Genomic DNA, 24395 nt, shown 5'->3' on the forward strand with positions numbered 1-24395 from the left:
ATAAGGAAACAGCTCTGAATGACACTTTGGACAGATGGACATAACAGATATATCAGAACATTTCACCATAAAGCAGCAGAATATGCATTCTTCTCAAGTGCGCATAGAACATTCTCCAAAATACATCACATATTGGGTCACAAAACTCCCCTCAACAAGTACAAAAAGATTGAGATCATACAGTGCATATTTTCAGATCGCAATGCTATGAAACTTGAAATCAACCACAAGAAAAAATTTGGAAAGACCTCAAATACTTAGGAGGTTAAAAAACATCCCACTAAAGAATGAATGGGTTAACCAGGATATTAAAGAAGAAATTTAAAAATACTGTACATGGAAGCAAATGAAAATGAAAACATGACAATACAAACCCTTTGGGATTTATAAAAAGTAGTCATAAGAGAAAATACGTTGAAATTCAGGCCTATCTCAAGAAGGAAGAAAGTTCCCAAATATACGTAACTTTATACCTAACTTAATACCTAAAATATATCTAACTTTATACCTAAAGGAACTAGAAAAGGGACAGGAAATAAATCTCAAAGCCAGCAGAAGAAGGTAAATAATAAAGATTAGGGCAGAAATAAACAATATAGAATCAAACAAAAAGAAACAAACAAAAAACAGTAGAACTGATCAATGAAACTAAGAGCTGGTGTTTTGAAAGAATAAACAAAATCGATAACCCCCTAGCTAGACTTCTCAAAAAGAAGAGAGGACCCAAATAGATAAAATCATGACAAATGAGGAAAGACCACAAACACACCACAGAAACACAATTTTAAGAGAATACTATAAAAAATTATATGCCAACAAACTGAATAACCTGGAAAAAATGGACAAATTTCTAGACACTCACACACTACCAAAATTCAAACGGGAAAACATAGAAAATTTGAATAGGCCCATATCCAGCAAAGAAATTGAACTCGTTATCAAAAATCTCCCAAAAAGTAAGAGTCCTGGGCCAGATGGCTTCTCAGGGCAATTCTATTAGACATTTAAAGCAGAATTAATAACTATTCTTCTCAAACTCTTCCAAAAAATAGAAATGGTAGGAAAACTTCTGGACTCATTCTCTGAAGCCAGCATTACCTTGACTCCAAAACCAAAGACCCCACTAAAGAGGAGAATTACAAGCCAATATTTCTGATGAAACTGGATGCAGAAATTGTCAGCAAGACACTAGCAAATCGAGTTCAACAGTACATTAAAGGGAAGAAAGAGATTCTGAATTCTTTGATCACAGGAAGGCAACACAGTTTAGGAGTTAGGAGTAAAGGCTCTGCAAGTAGAGTGTTCAGATTCAAATCGCACGTCAACCTCACACTGGGTGACTCTGGACAAATTAGTTCACCTCTCAGGGATTAAGTTTCCACAACTTAATCAAAAGCCTCAGTCAAAAGAGAGTAAAAGTAAATATTTCATAGGGTTTATGTGTGGAGTAAGTGAAATGATGCCTGTAAAGTACTTAGTTTTGTGCCCAACATACAATATGTACTTAATATAATCCACCTAATGTTTAATATTGAAATCTGATCCAAAGTACCAAAAATCTGATAATTAATTAGTCTTTATAAATGTCTAGTATCACCCACTAAAACTCAACCCTGTCATCTAGCCCTCATGAGAAAATGAAAGAGTTTTATTCCGTATATTTCTCCTTGAAACTCTAAGGGCTCTAATTAGATACCTTTATACATGCTGATGCTAAACACTTGGTCCTAGACTGGCTGAGTTAAACCAGGATTGAAAAATTCAAGGCTCAAATACAGTAACAACAACAACAACAACAACTTTGCCTACAGATGCCTCATCTTATTTCAGGGGCAGTGGTGGGGACATTAGAGGTAAGAGAAATGAACATTATGTCAGAAATTTTGGATTCCAGACATGGCTCTTCTGTTTGATAACATAAACTAGGGTGATTTTTTTAATCTCTCTAAGTGTCAGTTTCCTTATCCACAAGGAAGCTTACCTGACTTCCCTTATTGGATCCACATGAGAATTCTGTAAGAAGATATAAACTATCTGACACTGCTGGTGGGAGTGCCATCATCCTGAAGCACAGTCTTAGTGGAATTATAAATGCACACACCCTCCTACTTCTCCCAGGTAAACACCCCAAGGAAAGTCTCTCCTGAGTCCATAAGGAGACTTATATGAGTGAGTTCATTACAAGACTGTGTGGAAGCAAAATGTTGGAAGCTTTGCCAGCATCTGTTACTAGAGGAATGTATAAGTAATATGTGCTGTATATGCATAATGAAATACTACACAGCAGTCAGGAATAATACTGTAGATTTATAGAGCGTTACTTGGGTAGATTTCAGAAACAATGTTAGGTAGCAACAGTAAAAGCAGGATGAGGTGTATAGCACAATGTTATTTATGTACATTTAAAAACAAGCAAAAAAATTATGTACATTTTTCAAGAATACACATGTATCTGTTAAAAACGTCACATAGTTTTTCTGCTCAAAACCTTCCACTACTTTCCCTTTTTATTCATAGTATAAGCCAAAGTCTGCACTTATAATGGCCCCCAAATCCGACAGTATTTGTAACTGACCCAGCCACCTTTCAGCCTTCTGTTTCTCTCTGCTTCCACTCATTGTTCTCTAGCCACTGGCCTCCTAAACATTCTGGCCTCCTAACATACCAGATAAAAACCTTTGTACTTGCTGTCTCTATAACTGCACCACTTCTAGCTCACATATCCACATGGTTGATTCATTAACTGCATTTGGTGACATAGCACATTTGTAGCATATCCTTCCTTAAGCAACCCATAAAAAAATGCAGTCTCCCACTAACCACCCACAAGGTACCTTATCACCCCGCCCCCTTTTTTTCCATGGTACTTATCACTACTTAAGGTACTACATGTTATATATTTGTTCATGATTTTTCTCATTCAAAAATAATGCAAGCTCCATGAAAACAGGATTTTTTTTATTGTTTTGCTCCTGACTGTATTCCCTGCATCTACAACTGTGCCTGACACAGAGTCAACACTGTGAATTTGTTTGAGTGGATGAACGTATCTAAATACACATATAGATCATAGATTGGAAGAGCATTTATACATACGCTAAAGAAATTGTCACCCCCCTTGAGGACGGGATATGAGAATAGATCATAATGAAAGGGGGAAATAAAATCCATTGATACAAGGCCTGACAGGAAGCGATGGTGCTAATAATCCATGATTAAGGCAAGGTTGACTCCACTCTGTGCATTTCAGGTTCAACAAAGGAATTTCATGAGATGATGATGTGAGAGGATGAGGTTCAGAGCCTGAGAAATGTCAGGCACTAAACAGATTTAAATGGAAGAAAACCGGAATCCTATAATCTCCAGGACATGGAGAATACAAGGAAGGAGGGTGCTAGAGGAGGGTGGAGAACAACTGAAGATCAGGCATACCTCCTACCAGTTACTCTGAACTCATCTCCCTTTTCCTAATTCCTCTTTCTCCTTTAGTCCTTCAACTGTCTCTGGAGGCTCCTTAATGGACACTAAGAATGCTTGTACCATTTTTCTCTCTCTGGGGAACGGTCTCCAGCCACCTACCTCTTAACAAAGGCACAGCTGTAGTTCCTCACATTTGTTGAATCACAGACCTCGCTGACACTGGTCACCTCAAAGAAATGTCCTCCACTCTACTGAATCCCATCCATGGACCCTAAGTAGGAATCACAGAGGACGACCATCTGAATGGCAGGGTGGGAGAGGGGTAATGTTTTTGACAACTTCTGCTTCCCTCAACTGTGTTGTGCAGGGTGGTCCTTGCGCTCTTCCCACTTTTACTGAAGATGAGGGAAAGTGGGCCAGAAAGTATGAAGATACCAGAGAAGCAACTCAAAGAACAAAACACCTGGGAACTAAATAATTATAGTTTGTGACTCAAACAGAAGCAGTACGAACAAACAAATGAACAAAATAACATACAGAAGAGAAAGTAAACCCATGATTGGGAATTCTGAGAGAATCTACCACAAATCCAGCTGATAACAGCACAGAAACATCGCCCTTATACATCATATTCAGAAATTCCCTTTGTCAATGCAATAATCTGTGATTTTTCCAATAGTTTATATTCAGTCCAGACTCTCTGACCCAGCTGTCACACCCCCACCCTAATTCTCCCTCTACCCTCAGGCCCATCACCTTCTTCCTAACTGAGTTCCACACATCCTGACTTGGCCTTCCTGGAATGAGCCTTGGGCCTGGGTAAATCACCTGCTCTGTCAGGCATGCTTCATGTGTAAAGGAAGATGGGGGTGGGTAGCAGACATTATCTAAAATGGTAGCCCAGTGGCAGGAAGATGGTTGCAATTTCCCTAACAACCTAAATACTTCCAGGATTGGACTTCCCAAACCTCAGTCATCATACAGGGCTTCCAGATGCTGCCTGCACAAACATTTAGGAAACACCTGTCACAAGAGACTGCCCCAAATGCTACAAAGGCAGGTAGGAAGGCAGATGGCACCAGTTTAACAAGGATGGTTTAACAAAACATCTTTTTAAGCTTCCTAATTCATATGGCTATTTGCTCCCCAGACTGGGCTGCCAATTGGAAGCAGACTGTGAATGTTTGCCATGGAATGAAAATATTCTTTTCATCCTTAATCCAAAGAACCAGTGCCAGAAAAATGTCAGCTTGCCAGTCACTCCAAAATATGACTAACCCTGTCTCAGAGCTAAAATGTCAGGGTGATGCTGGGAAAACGGACATCACCTATGTTAGACTGATCATTCTTGCTTGGTTTTTGTTGACAACCAGACATCTGACCTAGTAGAATATATAAAATGGGCATTAGCGTTCTCTATCATGAGCCATATCTGTGACCAGCACTGAGCTCACAGCACCTAGAGCATTGTTAGTATTTATTAATCATCCATGGAAATAAACATAAAGACCAATGGGCTTCAGGCATCAGTTCAGACCTCTTTGTCTATTTTTGAAGCTCATTATTTTTTAAAGTTATCAATGAATATGGATGTGAGCTAAGAAATAATGGGTATTCTGAACATGCTATTAGTCAACAGAAGACCAACAGAAAAGAGAAAGGATTGCCTTTCCATTTTATATTCAAAAGGAAGAAAACCACAAATACATCCAGAAACAAAAGAATTCACAAAGTAGTCTCTAAGGATCTTGACTTTATTCATGGAAACTGCATAAAAATCTGGAATAAATCTAAGAAATTCCAACTGAACTCATTGGTTTCAGATATTTGGGGATCAGCAACCTAGCCCTCAATTCAATTCAGCTGACATGAAGTCACTTAGACATTTAGCACCTTGTCCATACTAGACCTATACCTAGTAGGTTCCTATACTTTACAAATATAGCATATCCAGAGCCAGCCTCCTGCCATACTTACTGGACCACACTGCTGGTCCTTAAAATTGGTAACTCTAAACAATAAGATTAGGTCTAACTCTCGGGTCTAACTCAGATTCACCCAGAAGCCTTCAGAGAGTACTGCACTTGAAGCAGGATAAAGCCCTAAGTCACATTCTACCTGATCACTACACTGCATCAGATAACTGAAGTGTGAATGTTCTATAACCTCCTTCTGGAAAAGGACACTTTATTTAAGTCTTAAAAAGATACACACACACACACACACACACACACACACACACACACACTTCCAACCAGACCCACAGTTTCCTGCTCTCTATTGAGTCCAAACTTCTAAGATTATATATATATGGCTTACTTTTCACTGTTTTTCTACCACTTATTACTATATTAACCTTTTCCGTGGCTCCTGCTTGAACAGGACAAGCCTTTCCTCACACATGCACATCTTACTGGCATTAACATCAGCCCTCACACAGACCATCCCTTTGCCTAGAACACACTGTTTCCAAACCGTGTTCAACATGACCTTCCTCCTGGAAGCTTCTTTGGTCACACCTACAGATATAAATCTGATCTCTCCATTGTGCTCTCCTTGCCCTTCTCTCCCCTCATTAATATCCAGTGGCATAACTCTCTGAACTAGAATTCTCTACTGGAAGGGCACCCAGTTAGGGAAGAGGGTAGGAGTAGTAGGTGATGAGGTGGAGCCAAGGAGCAAAGCTTCTGCCTGATGATACTTCCAGCTTGCCTTTCCTTCCCCAGCTGAAACTGAGAAGATTAACTGGCCACAGCCAAGGAAGTACCCCAGGCTCTACATATCAGTTGGTGATGTCAGAGATCTGACACAAGAACTGAAGCCCAAGTCCATTTCACCACAAGAAAGCGAAAGTACAAAGGAAGTAACCCAAGTCAGCTCAGACAAAGCACAGTACCTATGACATTTATGATTTGCTCCAGTGTCATCCCCTTGATGTGTGACAACTGAACAAGACAGAAAACACAGTTTTATTACTTTCATTGATTTAATTTGTTTGGAAAATAAGTCACCTAATGCTTTGGCATTAGGCAACATGACACAATACTCAAACTGCACAACTATATTTAAGGCTGGTCTCCAGAAGGGAGGAGTGGGGCAAAAGCCAGTAGATTGAGAGGTATGGAGAATAGGATTTCACTATTTTCAGGAGGATGGGGAAGTACCCATCAAATGCCTTTGTGTTGTAAGCTCCCACATAAAATAATTTTCTCTCTTTGCTACCATTGTTGGTGTACTCTCTGTAAATGGCTACATAGATGGCTTCTGGGTAGTTTGGATTATGCCTAAAATGAGAAAGGGGGGGGTGCCTGTGTGGCTCAGTTGGTTAAGCCTCCAACTCTTGATTTCAGGTAAGGTCATAATCTCATGGTTCATAAATTTGAGTTCAGCTTCAGGCTCTGCACTAACAGTGTGGAGCCTGCTTGAGATTCTCTCTCTTTCCCTCTATGTCTCTTTTCCTCCTCTGCTTGTGCTCTCTCTTTCTCCTTCAAAATAAATAAACTTAATAAAATAAAATAAAATAAAATAAAATAAAATAGAAATCACAAGTTTTCTAAGTGAGAAAGACTGGATTCAATCTATTAAAGATCAGATTTCAATTAAGCATAAATCACTACAAAGGTAATTTCCAAATTAGATAATTCAGGCACCACAGTAATTCTTTCTTCAAAAGAACTCAAGCAAAAGCAACATTTTTCTTCCCCCTAAACTATCATACCAACATTATTATCCCCAAATGATCATGCACTTAGTTGCACAAGTGAAAGACAGTGGTGGCGAATAGAGAATTCTCCTCTCTGGGAATGAATAATTAAGAGCTTTTCATAAACAACTCCAACTTTCTAAAATATGTAAAAGATACATAAACTATGAACCAGGAAGGGTATTCCTAAATCATAACGAACAGTTGAGGCAAGGGCATGTCAAGATCCCAGATGGCTTCCTAGTCAATAGAAGGTAAGAATAGTAAGGACCTCATTTTCCAGTGTTGGCAAGAAAGTGAGTATCTTGTGTGCACTGCAAGTCAGCCTGAGAGGCCTCATGAAAGAGGTGGGAATTAGTCCATCTTGGCATTATGCATAACTGTTCACTGGGAAACTATCATTTCAAGCTACATGTTTTGCTTTAACCATGATCCAATAAATACAGCCTCTTTGAGGCCTTCTTTCCATGACCCCCATGAAAAAATATAAAACAAACTCCACCACACCCTGAGCCAGTAAATCCAGTTTGCCCAATTTTAACTGGATTTAACAGATCCAGTTAAATAATTGCTACAGATATTAATACAGATATAGATACTGAGATATAATAATAGTAATACTACTACTACTAATAATAATAATAATATAATAATTCTCAGGGTTTTTTTTTCTGTGCTGAAAAGGAAACGAGAGAAAAACCACAAAGGTGTAAGTTATTCCCTGGGGAAAGAGAAGTACAGCTCAGATAGCTTCCCTGAAATGTTGGAAAGAAAGCTGAAGTAACCAAACTCAACTCATGCTAAAGAAAATAAATATCCAAACTTATCTCTCAAGAATCTCCTGAGAACAACCTCACCAAATGGATCACCTGCCAGGCATCCTCCCACCTATAATCTTACTTTGCACTATATTCTGTTTGCATGTTACTTGGAAGAAACCATTCTCTAAGTTTGTAGGATAAAAGTTCCATAGGGTAGAACCTCTTTCATGGTCTCTGAATACAGCTAGAAACCCTAATTCTGCAAGCCAATCATAGAAGGTGCAATCCAGACTTAAACTTGAAGGGATGGCAACCTCCAAACTGTATGCTCTTTAGACCAAGCAGAAACACATCCATCTCGTCCAACTCACCCACCTACCCTACCACCCCCAGATCCACGCCTAAAATTCATTCCAGTCTGGCAGACCATGAATTCCAAGTCACTGAAAACCCATCCTGCTGCAAACTAACACAATCCATACCAAATGTATGTAGACCAAATCCATCCATCCAAATGTAGACCAAAATCTATGTAGATATAGAAAAAAATCTATGTAGATGGAAAACAAAGCATTTTTGCTTCCTTCCCACAATATGTATGAAGTCACTGCTTCATGCACACACCACACTAGTAACAGTGAACCATTATTTGAGTAAAAAGCAGATAACCAGAGCTTCTCCAGAGGCTGTATAGACTCCATATCATCTACTACCATTCTGCGATGGTTGTGAACAAAGAGACTTTTCTGAGTCTCTCTGGGTAACTTCAGAGAAGACAGAGTTAAATACAATGTTTCTCATTCATGATTTGACACAGTTACAGGTTTAATTTCAGTTAGAATCCAGTTTTGGAGTTTCTTAACATTTCCATCACACCAAAACAACATAAATGATCAACTTGAGAAATCAGAAAAGACTTAGTTTCTACTTCCAGAGGTCTTCAGAAATTAGATGGGCTGCAGGAACAATCAGAAATAGAATTTCCAAAAACAGAATCAGAAATAGAGCTGGGAAAACCAAGGAAGGGTGTGCAATTAAGAGATTAGAAAGTTATGTGATATATTGATTTTAATGGTAAAAATCTATTTCTTCTCTACTTCCCCCTATGATTCCCTACTCCTTTTCTCAACCCTGAATCCAGTCAACACAAAACACCTAATAAAGTCCTCAGAAGAGAGCAGTAGAAGGAAATCCAACTGGCTGTCCACTCTATTTTCCAAATTACAACTGTAATGTAGGACGGTCTTTGTCTACAATGAGAACCGATCCAAACTTTTTTTTTTTCCCAAGAAGCCTTGCTTAACATCTGTATTTACACCCAAATTCTTTCTTTCCTTCTCATCAGAATCCAGAAATCCATTCAGTGGCCCCATTATCACCAAACCCCATGTCCTCTTTTAGACCAGCAGTTTTTAGTGGTGGGAGCCCATTGCTCCTGCTTCCATGTACCTCCTCCCAATGTACACCCTCAGTAATACACGGCATACAAGGTGGCTTAGGAAAGGACAACTATCTCTCAGCTACCTTCCTTCATATCGTTAACTGTGTCCTTCTATCCTCCCCATGGATGTGCTCAGCTGACTCCTTCTCTCTGTCTTCTTACAACACCCCATGCTTGCTTCCTCTCATTCACCAGGGAGCTGCTCCATTCTGCTTCTTGCTCCGTAGGAAAATTAATCGGGTTTTTTGTTTGTTTGTTTGTTTGTTTGTTTGTTTTTGTAGGAAATAAATCAGATCATATGAAAGTTGCATCATGACTCAAAGTCCTGTGTTCTTATCCAAATATAAATCCATATCACTTCTCCACCAAAACCCCTCTGCCTCACCCCAGCTCATGCATCATAGTGTATAACAAAAAGCCTCTGCCACTACTTTTTTTAAGGGACACCCTTTATCCCTATCCCCTTGTTCTTTCTAATCCCCAGGATGCTTTGTGATTTCTGTAATAAAAAAAAAAAAGGACAAAGATAAACCAAAAGAATATAATGCAAAACTTATATTTTATCAATGTGGAATATACTGGTAAAGGAAATTTGCCTTTCCACATGATTTTGCTTAAACTAAGGTTAAAATTAATCTGCCTTTGGGAGGTAATAACACATGTCAATTGATAATGGACAGAAGTTGCCCAAGAACTGCTGGAGGGCAAGAGAAAGACAACCTAGACATAAACACTTGCTACATATAATCAATTAAACAAGTGTTGTGTATGTATAGGGTAGTCTGGGCTTCTAGTGTTGGGCTACTGCCCACAGCATACATGCCTGTTGGGGGTAGGGAGTGTTGACCAGACAACCATTTAAGACTCTAACAGCCTTTAAATTAAAAAGTTGGAAATATGTTTTGTGATAGGAGCAAATTGCCTCTTAGAGATCCAGGAAGTCATACCCATTCCAGGCTTCTCCTCCAAACCTTTATTGATAAATAAACATAAACATCTATCATGAACATAAAATTTATAGATTAAGAACAGAGCCATCAGGTTTCAAGGTTTATTCAAACCTTGAAAGAACTGACTCATTTATAAAATACTTGGGACCTCAGAGAAGCCTTCATAAAATGTTTTAAAGACTTCTAGGCAGCCACACCCCAGAAGATTTTGGTAATCTTTCCTCTTACAGCCTGTCCTGACCTATAATCAATCCCCACCACAACTTTTTAAGTTAGATAGTACACGGAGGGAGATACCTTCAGCAGCTGTAAAAGTAGATATATGTCTCTTTGAGCATGGAGGAAGAAGCCCCTGAAATCATCATGGTGACAGGGGACCACCTTATCAAACTTGACCTGCTGTCCTGAAGTCCACACCAGTGTCCTCCCTAAGAAGATAGGACACAGAGACTTTCAGAATCTCCAGTGAGAAAGTGTGGCAAAACATGGAAGCAGTAGAGCCAGGTGGAAGAATTTTCATTCATTCAAACAATGTGTCTAAGCATACTATGTGCTGGACCCTGTGGGAAAGACAAAGATGAGTAAGGCAAGCTCTGCACCAGGTCAGAAAGAAAAGACCAGGAAGGACAGCAGAACAAAGATGCGGGAAGGACTCTGGAGGAGAAGCACCAAGGAAAAACCTCCCCTAGTTCATATTTTCCTCAGCAGATCTGAGAACCTTTCTGGTCTGGAGGAGAACAGAGTTCAGGACTCAAATTCCTCTGGCCCCAGAAAACTTGCCTGCCCTTCCCAAACTCACAAAGCCTCTAATATGCACTCCCCAATCCAAAGTCTAGCTCCAGTGCCATTAAATACCCTCTGCTCAAACACCATAAAGTTAGACAGCCAGCAGCACTCCATCACAGCCTTCTTCCTCTCTGGTTCTGTCTCCGTTATCTTGCCAACTCTATAAACAAGAGAAACCACTTACCCATAGGCTATTTCTGCCAATGAGGAGAGAAACATGAGAAGAAAGTGCAATCAAAACCAGTGAGAGGAAAGGGCTTAGACAAGTAGAGTCAGGGCTTAGAGTGGAGGTTAGCAGGGGACCCTCAGGGATTCGGGCCCTTGGGAGAAGCAGGCCTTCTAGGGGTTGGAGTCTTCAGGGATGCAGGGCATGGGAATGGTGGGAAAGGGAAAGGAGGTGGCTTAGAGGGAAACCAGGAAGAAAACTAGAAGTGGACAATGGAAGACCAGTGTGTCCTTGCATGGGTGAGCAAGTGGACTGAGGACCTAAATGATACTTTGTTGGAGACTTTGTGGGCAGCAAGATGTTGTTCATTTAGAAGTCAACAATCTTCCCCTGGTCCTGGTTGGCACAAAGAGAGTGTGAGGAGCCAGGTGGAACCCAGCCTGTGGTGATTTGGAGGCCAGTTACAGATCCAGTTAAAAAGCCCACTGAAGAGCTCTTTAAACAAGCATAGAAGCACCACCACTCACCTGCCTCTCCCAGAAACTCCTACTGGGCTCCTCTACCACCACTATTCATTCCAGCTCCCTCACCCATGTTTCCCATCACTCCAGAAGTAAAACCAAAGGGGATTTGGCTTAAACTTTACCGCAAGGGATTTACTGAAACAGGCATTCAGCATTCATAGAAAATTCCAACTGAATATGCATTGAAATTCTGCTGGAGAAAGTAAAGAAAAAGATGTACTCTCTGTCTAGAGAGCTTGCTGCTCTAGACATTCAAAATGTAAGGCTTCCAAGACCCTGAAACATGACCAAAGGAAGGTACCACCTCTTTACCAGAATTATAATCTTCAAACAGAGGCAAGACTTCTCAGAGATGGAGAAGATGGGGCCTACTTAGAGACTGAGGGCTGAATGCACAAGTGATGGCCCAAGAAGGAATGGGTCTCAAGGAAAAGGGGAACTACTGCCTTCTCTTAGTAGTGCTGAGGATGTCTCTAAACCCTAAATTAGGTTCCTTAAAGCCTGGAGTAGAGGTGGAGGGAAGAATTCAAGGGTAGTAGCATGTCTCTAAAGTGATAAAGGCTGTAATAACTACACTAAGAACATTAAAATTAGAGCAGTGATAATTGCTCCAAATCTTAAGTTTTAGTCATAATCCAGTTTTGGAAATTCTTAACATTTCTATCACACCAAAACAAGATGATCAACCTGGTAAATCAGAAAAACCTGAGCTTCTCGTTCCAGAGATCTTCAGAAACTATATCAGATACCAGGAAGAATCAGAATTACAATTTCCAAACAGGAATCATTAAAGAGAGCTGGGAAAATCCAGGGAGGGAGTAAAATTAAGGGATTAGAAAGCAATGTGATACGTTGATGTCAAAAGTAAAAATCCATTTCTTCTCCATTTCTCTCTACAATTCTATATCCTTTTTTTCTCAACCCTCAATCCTGTCAACACAGAATACCTGATAAAAGTCCTCAGGAGAAAGCAGTAGAAGGAAACCCACCTTCCTGTCCACTTTATTTTCCAAACTACAAGCATAATTTAGGATGACATTTACCTACAATAAGGAGCGATCTACACTCATTTTTTTCCAAAAAAGCCTTGTTAAACAGCTTCCCCCCTCCCCCTCAAATCCTTCCTTCCTTTTATGCACAGAATCCAGAAAGCCATCTAGTGTCCTGTTTACAATTGGCTTTATGATTTCTGTGATAATAAAAAAAAAAGGGGACAAGGACGAACCAAAAGAATATAATCCAAAAATTATATTTATCAATTTGGATGTGTTTGGTAAAGAAAAAAATGAATCTGTCTTCTAGAGGCACTTCCACATATCAATTGACAATGCAGAAAATTTGCCCAGGAAATGCTAGAGGGCAGAGAAAGACAACCCAGAAATAAACATTTGCCACCTATAATCAATAAAATAGGTGTCACACATGGATGAGTGCTGTCTGGACTTCTGGTGTTGGGGTACGGTGTACATGGCAGTGCGGTGGCAGGGAGAATGAACAACAGTTTAATACTCCAAGGGCCTTTAAAATTAAAGAGTTGCAAATACGTTTTTCAATAATACCAAATTACCTTTTGGAGACCCAGAGAGCTATACCTATTTTAGGCTTATCCTTCAAGGCTTTATCAATCAATAAATATGCCTATCATGAGCATAAATTTGATAGATTCTAAGAGAAAGAACAAAGCCATCAAGTTTCAAGGCTAACTTAACACTGGCTCCTTTACAATACATTTGGGACCTCAGAGAATCCATCACAAAGTGTTTTAAAGACCATTGGGAAGACAAACCCTAGGGAAACATGGTAATTATTGCTTTTACAGCCTGACCTACCCTACAAGCAATCCCCAACACACCCTATTTAAAAATTAAATGATAAAGGGAGTGAGATACCTTCTGCAGCTGTAAAAATAGATATGTCTCTTTGAGTATGGAGGATGTACCTCAAATCATTATGGTCAGGGGGAGCACCTTATCATACTGGACCTGCCATTCTACAAAGTCCACACCAATGTCTTCCCTAAAAAGATATGACACAGACATTTTCAGAACTTCAAGTGGGAAAGTGTGGGAAAACATGAAGGACATAGCAGAGCCAGGTGGAAGAATCTTAATTCAAAGAACATGTCTATCATATTATGTGCTAGGCCCTGTGGGAAAAACTAAGATGAATAAAGCAAGCTCTGAACCAGGTCAGAAAAGAAAGCCAAGAATAAGGGCAGGGCAAAGAGGTGAGAAAGACCCTGGAGGAAAAGCACCAAGAAATAACCTCCCTTAACTCATATCTTACTCAGCAGAGCTGAGACATTTTTGGTCTGGAAGAGAAGAGAGTGTAGGCCTCCAAATCACTCTGACCCCAGCAAACCTGCCTGCTCTTCCCAAACTCACAAGGCCTCTAGTGTGTACCCCCAATTCACAATCTAGCCATGAAATAACCTCTGCTCAAACCCCAGAGCACTTGGACACCCAGCAGCACTCCAAGCTCAGGCTTCTTCCTCTCTGGCTCTGTCTCAGCTTTCCTGCCAACTCTACAAATAGGGGGAATTACTTACCTATAGACTTTTTGGAGGATAAGACAGGAGAAGAAAAAGCAAGTCAAATCCAAAGACAGGGAAGGAGCTTGGCCAAGGAGAGTCAGAATGAAGAGTGGAACTTGGAGGGTGCCCTCAAGAAGGTGGGGCCTATGGGGAGGCGGGGCCATCAGGAGACAGGGCCATGGGGGAGGCCACAGCCTGGGAAGGGTGGGAAAGGGTGAAGGAGGTACCTTAGATGGAATCCTGGAGGAAAGCTGGAGCTGGGCAATGGAAGACTAGTGGGACGCTGTCTGGGTGAGGAGGTGGACTGAGGGCTCAAATTGGACTTTGCTGGAGACTTTATTTGCAGCAAGATGTGAATTTAGAAGTGAATAAGTTTCCCAGGGCTCTAGGTATAGAGAAGGTCCTAATTGTCAGGAGAAGAGTGTGAGGAGCCAGGTAGAGCCCAGCCTGTGGGATTTGGAGGCCAGTTCCAGGAGCAGCTAAAGAGCACCCCTATAAACAATGATAGAGTCACATTCCCCAGCCACCTCTCCAACAATCTCTCACTATGTTCCTCTACCAGCACCATCCATCCCAGCACCCTCACCTACATGTCTCAAAACTCCAGGAATAAAACTAAAAGGAATTGGCTTATGCTTCATCATGAAGGACTTCCTGAGTCACTCATTCGTCATTCATAGCACATTCTAACTGAATATGCATTGAGTATTGTGCTGGAGAAAGTAAAGAAAAATATATAGTTCCAGGCTACAGAGCTTCTTGCTCTAGACAATCATAACATAGTGCTTCCAAGACCCTGAAACAGTGACCGAAGGAAGGTGCCACCTCCTTTCCAGGATGGTAACCTTCAAACAGAGGCATGTTTTTCAGAGATGGAGAAGATGGGGCCTACTTAGAGAACAAAGGATGAATGCAAAAGTGATGGTACCAAGAAGGCATGGATGTCAAGGAAAAGGGGCACTGATTCCTCTACTTAACAGTGTTGAGATGTCTTTAAACCCTAAATTAGGTTCCTTAAAGAATTGGGTGGAAGTGGAAGGAGGGGCAAAAAGAGTAACTTCAGGTCCCTAAAGTCTACATTAAATATACTAAGACAGATCATTAAAACTGAATCAGAAAAAAAAATTGTTCCAGATCTCACGATGAGTCTCCAACTGAGAAAAAAACTACAAATAACATTGGCCCTGCCCTAAGACATCTCCAGTAGGCAAGACCAAGGGTGCTAATTGAGCACCTCCTTTGTTCCAGGTGCTATACTATGTGGTGGATGAGTGGCCCAGCCAGACTACAGAGCCAAGATTCCTAGAGGCAAAGGAGACAGGCAGGATTTGGAAGGATGGCTGTCATGACAGAACAGTAGGGGAGGGGCACCTGGGTATTTGATTTGTGTCTGTTACAATATTAGGCTGTCTTCCCCTGCCCCAAACTGGGATTTTTCCCAGATGTGCATCTGCTTTGAGGGAAAGAAGGGTATAAGAAGAGGGTCTCTTTGTCGTTGCATCTGGTCACAAACACAATCCTTTCAACTTTCTCCCTATGCTACACACTGCCTCCTCAGTAGAGGCTAGGGGAAATACCAGGGCCCTAGACAATCACCAGAGAAGTAAGACAACTTGTCCAGGGCTGAGGGAACACAGAGGATGAAGAGTTGGTGCCATAAGTGTCTCCTGGGGGGGGGGGGACAGAATGGGGAACCTGGAAGTTAGAGCCCATCCAGGTGATTTCACATGAAGTGTCTAAACTCTGAGGGGTTAGAGGAGGGAAGAGGAGAAGAGACAGGGGTGTGAGTCAGAGACAGGGGAAGAGGATGAAAGACACAGAGATAAGAGAAGAAAGGAAGAGAGATGGATTGGAGGGCAAGAGAGAAAACATGGATGGAGAGACAGCAAAAGGAGACAGATAGGAGGAGATGTGGGTGGAGAAACTAAAAGGCACACAGGGTGAAACTCACAAAGATGTGATGGAAGAGACACCTTCAAAGACTGATAGAGGGAAGCAGGAAGGGAAACAGCCAGAAGGAAAGCTAAGGGCAGACTCAGTCTTGGAAAATCTCAGCACAAACTATATGGAGTCAAAGAGAAAGGCCCACAGACAGACAGATTTGCCTGACAGAGGTGAAGGTAAAGGAGGAAAAGTAGGAAGGAAGAAGACAGGGCTGCAAGAAGGATGGAGGAGGGAAAATGACAGAGAGAAAGAGGCAAGTGTGGAGCAGGAGGAGGGAGCCAGGCCTGGGAAGGGATGTATATTTGCTTTATGATCCTCTTCCATTGCACCTGATCCCTGCTGAGCCCAGTCCCCTCTCAGGTGCTGCTGGGTGGTGGGTGTGCCCAGAAAGCTGAGAGGGTGAAGCTGCTGCCATCACTGCCCCAGGTTCCCTCCCAATGCCAACCTGGGGATCCCAGAGGCCCCTACATGGATGTGAAAACTGCCTCCTTTACCCTATATATATTTGTGTGTGTGTGTGTGTGTGTGTGTGTGTGTGTGTGTCGCAATCAAAAGAGGCTTGAAGCTCAGCCCTAAATTTCTCAGAATAAGTGCAGCCTGGCACAACTGTAGAAATGGAGAGTTTGAGCCAATGAGAAGGAGAAACAGAGGCAGGAATGCAAGTCATGCTGACAAGCTCTGGAGTAAGTGCTGGGGAGAGACTAGTCATGGATCCCATGGAGAAAAGTGAGGAGAGTTTAAGGACTGGGACAATGTCTGTACTGAGAACTAAATAAGCACCATGCACAGTATAAGCAAAATAAGATATTCGAAACCGTCCATTAATGAGGAGTCAACAATGTAGACACTTCTGAGCAGTCACAATCAATGTCTTCAAGCAGCTCTGAACTAAAGGGCTCCCACAAACATACACATGAAATCCACAAAAGAAGAAACTCAGGCAGATAATAGAGACTTTGAGGCCAATGTACATGCTGAATCTAGGTTATAAGAGACAAGTGATGAACAACCATCCAACTGTGTGAAGATGCAAGACAGCATGGCAGGCTGGACTCTGCCTTTTTCCCCAGGCTTTCTTGGGGCTCTGCAAAGACTGGCTCCTCCATCTCCTCTCAGGGCCAGGGGAGACCCTAACAACATTAACTCAAGCAATCTAAACGGGAGTTGTTCTCCCAGTCACCATCCCTGACAGCCATATTTGAAGGTCCCAGGTACCAGATATCTGATTATAACTAGAGTCCAAGAAGGCTCTTTAGCAGCAGGAGGGAAGGTTGAGAGGGAAACTTCTGGAGAATCCTGCAGAGAAAAGACCAGGGAGAAAAATCTACCAGGTCCATTCCACCACATGGACACTTATAAGTTTAATAAAGTTCAAAATACCCAGGGTTTCCATTTAATTAAAGCCCGGAACTGGGTAATTATATTTCTTCTCCAAGTTCTACCATTTACCCCCCACCTCACCCATGGACACACATCTTCTATAGAACACATTGAACCAGAAACTGGACTTTAAAAACTTCCTCCACTATAGAAATGGTCTTAATTTCAGCAAAGAAATTTACAAGACAATTTGGAAAGTATTTCCTTAGACCTAGGGTTGGAAAATACTAGAACCAGAGAAATACATGTGTGCGCACGCGCACACACACACACACACACACACACACACACAGTATCCAGTATAAGGAAAACCCTCTCTTGACTGGTATTCCTTTTTCTGTGGCATTTACCTCCAGATGATGTATCCCAATCAGGGAACAAAATATAGTCTCCCTAAACATTAGGAAATTAATTCCCTTCTAACCCTTAGTTCCTGGAGGGAGATGATTGTTCCCCCCCCCCCCCAGTCATGGAAAACACTCTGAAGAAGGATCACACAGCCTATAGGTAGGAACCACACATACAGATGCCTAGATTGCTGTTATATACCCCCAAGGCCTCCCTCTCCTGTTTTATCACAATCTTTCTGCTCCCTGTAGTGTCTATTCTTTGGACTCACAGTGTGACTCAGCACAGAGGGAAGCAAAGCATCCCAAGGAAAGAGAACACAAGGCCCTTTATTCTGGGATGTGAGAAGAAAGACACACAAGACAAGAAATCCTGGCAGAGAAAAATGCATATAGACTGATAGAGTATGTCAGATTCTACCAGTACTGAGATACCTATGGAAAGGAGGATATAAATAGAGATTGAGAACACAAAGCAAGATCAGAGGAAAGGAAATGCCAGATTTTGAGGATGGGGGTGTGCAAAATACTAGGCAGACAAGAGGCTGCTGTGTTCAGCAGGTGTGGAGAGAATACACTGAGAAGACATCAAAGATGAAGATGATGATGGTTTAAAATTGCTAATGAATTCAGATTTATAAATATAAATGTACACATGTCTTTGGCATAAATTTATTTTTATCCTCAATAACAGGCTACAGAAGCAGGTATCAGAGCTGCTATTTTACAGATATGGAAACTAAGGCACAGAGAGGTTAAATAACTTGCCTCAAGTCACAGAACTGGTAAGGGAGGATCAAAGAATCAAATAACTGTACTGTGGTACCCCCTCCTGCAGGCTCTGCACTGGGAAGCACCCAGGATTGGGACCTGTTGTGTGAGGGAGAAGTTACTCCCCAGAGGGCAAAAGACCTGCCTCCTGGGGCCCTTCTCAACATGTTCTGCCCAGGAGAGCTTGACCAAGTTGAGGCCTCATCTTGGAAATGGGGAAGTCATGCTTTACCCTCTGAAGATGAAAGACAAAACCAGGTCATTTATTGAAGACTTTTAAGCTTTAAAACACAGAATTCAGTCCATGGAAGGGGTGGGTAAGGGGATAACCAGGATAAAGGTCTCAAAGACTTCAGTATTCCCATTACCCCTCCCCACCCCCAGTCCTGTCTCCCTCTCCCTCTTTCTGCCTCCTGACCCCCAGGAGCCTCTGTCCCCACTGTCTAGGCCCTGGCAACTGTCTCTCCCTACCATGGCTCACTAGCCCATGCAGTCCAGACTCAGCCATCCTCATTGTCTAAGAGGTCAGAGACATCAGCCTAGCTTCCCAGCCCAGAGCACTGGGCCTCTCTGTCTTGGCTCTCAGCCTCATCTTACTAGCTGCCCAGGGCCTCCCACAGGACAGGGCCCTGCTCCTCCATCTGGGTTTCAACTCAGTGTGCAGCACACATAAAGGGTAGAGTGTGTGACTCACTGTATTTTTTTTCATGATCTGTACAATTTATGCACAAGACAGGGACCAAGCCTGGGACCCTGCATCCCCTAAAAATATAGGTATATCTACAAAATATAGGCAATTTATCTCCCCATAACAGGGGGAAGACATTTAGGGAGCCTCTGAGATCAGTGTGTGTGAGGGGAGAGGGTTCATTAGTGTAGGGGCTGAAGAGACCACTGGTAGGGATGGGGGTTGCATAAGAGACTTAGAAATAGGTCAAGAAGATGGAGGAAAGGGTGAATTCAGGCCCTAGGAACCCAAGAGCCAAGTGTAGAGGACAGGACATAGAGCAACAGAATTAAGGCCACATGGAAGAGGACGAAGCTGTCAGACCAGAGAGGGCCAGACGGGTGGGGAGGAGCCCAGCCCTCTACCCACTTCACAGCCTCCAGGGTGGTCCACAGCCCCTGTGGGGACTATGGGGAACTAAGAAAGAAACCCAAGGGACATCATTTGAACCTAAACTGTACTGTGAGGTTTAGTGTCAGGAAAGCAGGCAGCTGGAGGGAATCCATCTTTAGTGGGGCAGTGCTTTCCTTTAGAGATCTCAGGGCCCCTGAAGGAGCCAAGATGGCACAACTGCATGGAAGTTTTTTTGTGTGTGTCTCACACCCATGAAATACAGCCAGATCAATAATAAACCATCCTGCACATCTGGAAAACCAATGTGATGATAAACTCAACAATCTGCACAACCTGAACCACAGAACTCAGCAGGTATGTGATACAGAAAGGTGAACTGGGGGAGAGAGAAACCACAGAGGGCAGAGTGCTGTTTTTTGTGGAGAGAGGATGGAGATGGAGGAGAGTATGGGAAAAGCACCCCCCCCCCGAAAGCAGCTGGACAGAAAGTGGAAAAGTGGAAATAGCTGCAGGGATTGAACTAAAAATGGATAAAGGAGAAAGGAGAAGGTTTAAATTCCATTAAGACTCTATAAACAGGTGAGCACAGAGTCTGAAACACCACATCTCATTACCTGGTGTGCTCTGGCGGGAAATGGTGTATCCCCAGGAGCAGAAAGTGAGGTCCAAGGGGTCCTTGGGTCACACAGGGAGAGGTGGTGGCTCCTCTGCTGGGAGGACATTTGGTAGAGGCTGGGTAGCTACCCCACAGGCAAAGGTGACAGCAAACTCCAGAGAACAACCACATCAGCTGGTGCTGGAACAAGGACATTAAGGGGGAAGCCTGGTGACAGATGTGTCTTGTGATTTTCCATAATCCCTGAAATGTTGCTGCTACATGATCATGTAAACTTTTTCTGGAGTGGCTGGCACCAGCCACAGTCTCGGGATTGGCAGCAACATGGGCCTGTGAAAGTTCCTAGGTGCAGCCAGCACTTGGCCATTGTTCTGTGAGACACTCCTACAGAGGGGCAGAACGGGTCAAAGCCACAGTCCCTCAGAAGTAAGGGGGCGGGAAAAACAGCTGCTTCTGAGGAAAAAACTCAGGAGGGAGGTGCTGCCTGGGAGCCTGACTGCTTGGTCATGGACAGTGTAAAAGTGGGGAGTGGACAAAAGCCAGAGACAAAGGATGGGTATCCGATTGCTGATTGGGAGAACAGAGTTCTGATACTAGAGAATGGGTAGCTGGGTGACTCCATTTTCACCCCTCTCGTGCATGCCATGTGCACCTACAAGCACCACAACAATCCACCCCAATAAGCTAAGCAGCACCATCTCTTGGAGAATGGAGCCAATTACACTAAGACCTGCACAATGGGGTCAACCTCACACTTCAGAAACACCATAAGTCTCTCCATCTGCTTCATTTATGGACTATAAAGTGCTTCATAGTTTGACGTCTAGGGAACAACGATGCAATACAATCGTATTTCAGTCTGTTCAGTGGTCCCTCTATTCATTTTTGTTCTTTTCTTTTTCTTGAATACAGAAATAGAAAAAAATATTTTTATTTTCAGTTTTTATTAAAAATATTTCTTAATTTTTACTGTTTTTGTCAATTTTTCAAATTCCATTTTACTTCCATCATTCCATATTATTCTACTTCATTGTATTCATTTATTTTTCAAATTTTCATTTTCCTTTTTTCCCCCTTTTGTTCTCTAATCTATCAAGCTCCTTTCAACGCCCAGACCAAAACACATCTAGGATCTACCATCATTTATTTGATTTGTGTGTGTGTGTGTGTGTGTGTGTGTGTGTGTTGTTTTTAAGTTTTTAATTTTAATTGGTTTTACCTCATTGATTCCTTTTCTCCCTTCAAAATGATGAAACAAAGGAATTTACCCCAAAAGAAAGAGCAGGAAGAAACAACAGCCAAGGACTTAACCAACACAGATGCAAGCAAGATGTCTGAACCAGAATTTAGAATCATGATAATAAGAATACTAGCTGAGGTCAAAAATAGATTAGAATCCCTTTTTGTGTAGATTTAAAAAAGTAAATCTATTCATGATGAAATAAAAAATGCTATAACTGAGCTACAATCTCGAATGGATGTCATGGCAGCAAAGATGGAAGAGACACTGCAGCAAATCAGCAATATACAGGACAAATTTATGGAGAATTATGAAGCAGAGAAAAATAGGGAGATTAAGGCAAAAGAGCATGATTTAAGAATTAGAGAAATCAGTGACTCATTAAAAAGGAACAACATCAGAATCATAGGGGTCCCAGAAGAGGAAGAGAGAGAAATAGGGGTAGAAGGGTTATGTGAGCAAATCAAAATGGAAAACTTTCATAACCCGGGGAAAGACACAGATATTGAAATCCAGGAAGCAAAGAGGACTCCAATTAGACCAACAAAACCCAACCATCAACAAGGCACATCATAGCCAAATTCACAAAATACTCAGGCAAGGAAAGAATCATGAGAGCAGCAAGGGAAAAAAATCTTTAAACTACAAGGGAAGACAGATGAGATTTGCAGCAGACCTAGCTACAGAAACATGGCAGGCCAGAAATGAGTGGCAGGATATATTCAATGTGCTGAATCAGAAAAATATGCAGCCAAGAATTCTTTATCCAGCAAGGCTGTCATTAAAAACAGAAGGAGAGATTAAAATTTCCCACACAAACAAAAATTAAAGGAGTTTGCGACCACTAAACCATCCCTTCAAAAAAAATTTAAGAGGGACTCTCTGAGGGTAGAAAAGATGAAAATACATACATACATACATACATACATACCAAAAGCAACAAAGACTAGAAAAAACCAGAGAACACAACCAGACATTCCAACTCAACAAGCAACATAATGGCAATAAATTCATATTTTTCAGTACTCACTGTAAATGTCAATGGACTAAATGCTCCAACCAAAAGACATAGGGAAACAGAATGGTAAGAAAATAAGATCCATCTATATGCTGTTTATACCCACTTCAGACCTAAAGACACCTTCAGATTGAAAGTAAGGGGATGGTGAACCATCTAGCATGCTTAATGGTCAACAAAAGAAAGCTGGAGTGGCCATACATATATCAGACAATCCAGACTTTAAAATAAAGACTGTATCAAGAGATGTGGAAGGGCATTATATCATAATTAAAGGGTCTATCCACCAAGAAGACCTAACAATTGTAAACATTTATGCTCCAAATGTGATGGCACCCAAACATATAAATCAATTAATCACACACATAAAGAAACTTATCGACAGTAATATTATAAAAGTAGAGGATTTCAACACCTCAATTACAACAATGGACAGATCAGCTAAACAGAAAATCAACAAGGAAACAGTGGCTTTTAATGACACACTGGACCAAATGGACTTAACAGACATATTCAGAACATTTCATCCAAAAGCAGAGGAATACATATTCTTCTCCAGTGCACATGGAACGTTCTCCAGAATAGATCACATACTGGGAAATAAATCAGGCCTCAGGAAGTACAAAAAGTCAAGATAATACCCTGCATATTTTCAGACCACAATGCTATGAAACTCAAAATCAACTACAAGAAAAAATTTGGAAAGATAACAAATACTTGGAGACTAAAAAACATCCTACTAAAGAATGAATGGGGTAACCGAGAAGTTAAAGAGGAAATGAAAAAGGACATGGAATCCAATGAAAATGATAATACCACATTCTAAAACCTCTGGGACACAGCAAGGGCGGTCATAAGAGGGAAGTATATAGCAATCCAGACCTTCCAAAACAAGGAAGAAAGGTCTCAGATACACAACCTAACCTTACACGTTAAGGAGCTGGAAAAAGAACAGCAAATAATACCCAAAACCAGCAGAAGACAGGAAATAATAAAGAGTAGAGCAGAAATCAATGCTATCGAAACAAATAAACAACAACAACAAAAAATAGAACAGATCAATGAAACCAGAACCTGGTTCTGTGAAAGAGTTAACAAAATTGATAAACCTCTAGCCAGTTTGATCAAAAAGTAAAAGGAAAGGACACAAATGATTAAAATCAAGAATGAAAGAGGAGAGTTCACTACCAACACAGCAGAAATACAAACAATAATAAGAGAATACTATGAGAAATTATATGCCAGTAAAATGGGGAATCTGGAAGAAATGGACAACTTCCTAGAAACATATACACTACCAAAACTGAAACAGGAAGAAAGAAAATTTGAGCAGACCCATAACCAGTAAAGAAATCGATTAGTAATCAAAAACCTGCCAAAAAACAAGAGTCCGGGGACAGATGGCTTTCCAGGGGAATTCTACCCAACATTTAAGGAAGAGTTAATACCTATTCTCCTGAAGCTGTTCCAAAAAATAGAAATGGAAGAAAAACTTCCAAACTCTTTCTATGAAGTCAGCATTACCTTAATTCCAAAACCAGACAAAGACTCCACTTAAAAGGAGAACTATAGACCTGGACCACTTTCTTACACCATACACAAAAATAAACTCAAAATTGATGAAAGACCTAAACGTAAGACAGAAAGCCATCAAACCCTTGAGGAGAAAGCAGGCAAAAACTTCTTTGACCTTGGCCACAGAAACTTCTTACTC

The 24395-nt window shown here is 41.4% G+C and overlaps 1 long non-coding RNA gene and 1 pseudogene across 5 annotated transcripts in view; both read right to left on the reverse strand.

Annotated features, from left to right (window-relative positions):
- Nucleotides 1-24395, reverse strand: part of LOC145715613 (uncharacterized) — a 338798-nt gene that overhangs the window by 156744 nt on the left and 157659 nt on the right. The window lies entirely within an intron of this gene.
- Nucleotides 1-24395, reverse strand: part of LOC132694626 (cationic amino acid transporter 3 pseudogene) — a 156495-nt pseudogene that overhangs the window by 81610 nt on the left and 50490 nt on the right. The window contains exons 2-3 of one of the 4 annotated variants that reach the window (XR_014137927.1): nt 20422-20603; nt 3576-3691 (exon numbers count right to left, since the gene is read on the reverse strand). The exons of 2 other annotated variants lie outside the window; for them this stretch is intronic. The product of XR_014137927.1 is annotated as a cationic amino acid transporter 3 pseudogene, transcript variant X1 (transcript). Of the gene's footprint in view, nt 1-3575; nt 3692-10572; nt 10704-20421; nt 20604-24395 lie in introns of all 4 variants that reach the window. One more of the 4 variants, XR_014137928.1, reaches the window with a different exon arrangement.

This window comes from Panthera onca, chromosome B4, assembly GCF_046562875.1.
Source record: "Panthera onca isolate mPanOnc1 chromosome B4, mPanOnc1 haplotype 2, whole genome shotgun sequence".
Taxonomy (NCBI): Eukaryota; Metazoa; Chordata; class Mammalia; order Carnivora; family Felidae; genus Panthera; species Panthera onca.